Source organism: Hylobates moloch, unplaced genomic scaffold, assembly GCF_009828535.3.
Source record: "Hylobates moloch isolate HMO894 unplaced genomic scaffold, HMol_V3 SCAFFOLD_5, whole genome shotgun sequence".
Taxonomy (NCBI): domain Eukaryota; kingdom Metazoa; phylum Chordata; class Mammalia; order Primates; family Hylobatidae; genus Hylobates; species Hylobates moloch.
The window spans coordinates 82,021,698-82,024,683 of NW_026652280.1; the positions used below are offsets into that span (position 1 = coordinate 82,021,698).

Genomic DNA, 2,986 nt, shown 5'->3' on the forward strand with positions numbered 1-2,986 from the left:
TAACATGGTCCACCAAACTGTGTGATTTAAAAACAACAGAAATTTATTGTCTCACAGTTCTGGAGGCTGGAAGTTCAAAATTAAGGTGGTAGCAGGGTGAGTTTTTTTTTTTCCTGTAAACAAAGAATGCTTTATTAATACGAATACACACAAACCCTAAAGCATGAAGAAATTTAAATATTTATGTCATAGTAAACAGGTGGCAATTCAACATTCAGGGTCAACAGAAGGGTTGAAGGAGACTGCAACAGATTGGGTTCCAATGGTGGAGAGGGCATCTTCACAGGCGAAGGCGGGCCCAGCTGAAACAGCTTTTCAAGCTCTCTCTCCTTATCAAGGATCATAAGAGGCACTCCACTCAAGGGGAGGCCTGCAATCTGGTGCACTTCAGGTTGGTTAAAACTCTCAAAATCTAGAAGATTGAAGTGAAAGAATTTTTCTATTTCTGGATAGGCATTATCTGAGGCAGGAACAGAGCTTTTTGCTTTAACAGTCTTCCTGGTATCTTTTTGGCAGAGAAATTTGGGTGTTTTAGTTTGAGGAGTCTGTTGGTCTTTACTCGCATTTCTGTAGCCCTATTGACAGTTCCAAAAGCCTTTCTGGTAGCTTTAGGTAAGGCTGGTAAAGCACTGGACATTTTGCCAACACATGGTGTTGAAACTTGAGATCTCCCCTCTAAAGCTTTGATTGAAGGTCCAGATCCCAGCTTCAGCCTGTCTTTAGGAGCTGCATGGATACCTGGTTCTCCATTCTCCTTATCAACATAGATCAGAGCAGGGTGGGTTCCTTCTAAGGGTTCTAGGGGAGACTCCGTTCCATGCCTCTCTCTTTGCTTCTGGTAGCCCCAGGCATTCCTTGGCTTATGGATGCATCTGTGCTGTGTTCCATCGCCACATGGTGTTCTCCCTGTGTGTCTGTGTCTTGTATGGACACCAGTCATATTGGGTTAGGGGCCCACTCTGCTCCAGTAGGACCCTGTCCTGACTAATCACATCTGTAACAAGCCTATTTCCAAACATGGTCACGTTCTAAGGACTTCACTATATATTTTTGGGGCCACAATTTAGCCCATGACATACCCCTGAATGATGAAAAGAGTAGAATTTGGGACATTACATTTCTAAGTAGTTAGAAAAACTACTTTTGTTTATCTAATAAAGGAGGTATTTGAAGTTGCCCCTTCAGCTTTAATGTTTCTAAAAACTTTTGACTCTAGGGCTTGCCTGATGGGTTAAAGGCTGTCCCAGTTTTAGCCGCAGGTCAGTCATTTCACCTGCACCCTTCTTTGCCCTCAGGTATGGATTAAGGACCTGGAGGCTGGAGGGGTTTTTCCTTTAGCAAGTGTTCCTATGACAAAATACTGAGCTGTTGACTGGGGCTGGGAAGAGGGGATATCCTTAGGACTCCTGTGGAGAGTTTATTCCAAGGTGTCTCTAAAGCCTCTTGGGCTTTATCTCTATGTTAAAACTCTCTTTTGGGCTTTTGGGATGCGGACTGACAGACCCTGCATGCCTGGAGGATGCTGGGCCACTGGGAGCTGGCTCATCTTACTCTGCTCCAGGCTAGGCATTGAAGAAGCTCCATGAGCCGTTTGCACAGCTGCAATGAGTCCTAGAAGAGGGCTTCTTACCTGGTTCCTGAATCAAGAATCATTTCAGCGTTAGGTGGGATCCATCCAGACCAGTCACCTAGACAGTTCCTTAAATTGGGATTTTATTTTATTTTTATTTTTTTTTGAGACGGAGTCTCACACTGTCGCCCAGGCTGAAGTGCAGTGGTGTGATCACCTCTCACTGCAAGCTCCGCCTCCCGGGTTCAGGCCATTCTCCTGCCTCAGCCTCCTGAGTAGCTGGGACTACAGGCACCCGCCACCATGCCCGGCTAATTTTTTGTATTTTTAGTAGAGACAGGGTTTCACCGTGTTAGCCAGGATGGTCTCGATCTCCTGACCTCATGATCCGCCTGCCTCGGCCTCCCAAAGTGCTGGGATTACAGGTGTGAGCCACTGCACCCAGCCAATTGAGATTTTTTTTAAGCAAAGAAAGAGGATATATTGAGAATGATGGAACTCCTGGTCTGAAATGAGAACTATATATAACTCCTGGATTTTTTTCCTTTCCCTCAACTCCCCGGCAATGGATTGAATGTTTGCGTGACCCCACAAATTCTTATGTTGAAATCCTAACCCTCAATAGGACAGTATTAGAAGGTGGGGCTTTTGGAAGATAATTAGATCTTGAGAGTATAGCCCTCAAGAATAGCATTCCTGCCCTTGAATGAGAGCCACAGAGAGCTCTCCAGCCTTCTGTCTGCCATGTGAGGAGACAATGCGAAGACAGTAGTCTTCAACCTGGAAAAAGGTTGAAGGCTCTTGTACCAGAGCCTGACCAAGCTGGCACCTATCTCAGATTTCCAGCTTCCAGAACTGCGAGAAATCCATTTCTGATTTTTATAGGCCACCGGTATATTGTATTTTTATGGTAGCAGCCTGAACAGACTCAGGCCTGTTGGCTTTACTTTCACAATGGAAACCAGTCTTTTCACTCGTCATTCTCTGCTGCTTCCTTTCTAATTCAAGCTACCATCCTCCGGACCCCTACACTCATCTTCCAGCTAGTCTCCCTCCTCCATCCCTGTCTTGTACAATCCATCTTCCACCTAGAAGCCAGAATGGTGTTTTAGAAACCTGAATCCAAGCATGTTATCTCTATGTTAAAACTCTCATGCATTTAAAAATCTCCACAATCTGGCCCCCGTTTACCTTTATCTGACACCACTTGTGTTGATTTTTTTTCTTTTTTGAGATAGAGTCTCACTCTGTCACTCAGGCTGGAATGCAGTGGCTCAATCTCGGCTCACTGCAGCCTCCACCTCCTGGGTTCAAGTGATTCTCCTGCCTCAGCCTCTTGCTGTAGCCATGATTACAGGCGCATGCCACCAAGCCTGGATGATTTTTGTATTTTTAATAGAGATGGGGTTTTGTCAT

The 2,986-nt window shown here is 45.2% G+C and overlaps 1 pseudogene; it reads right to left on the reverse strand.

Moving 5' to 3' along the window:
- Nucleotides 1-207: 207 nt before the first annotated feature.
- Nucleotides 208-1,653, reverse strand: LOC116467883 (securin-like; annotated as a pseudogene).
- Nucleotides 1,654-2,986: the final 1,333 nt, after the last annotated feature.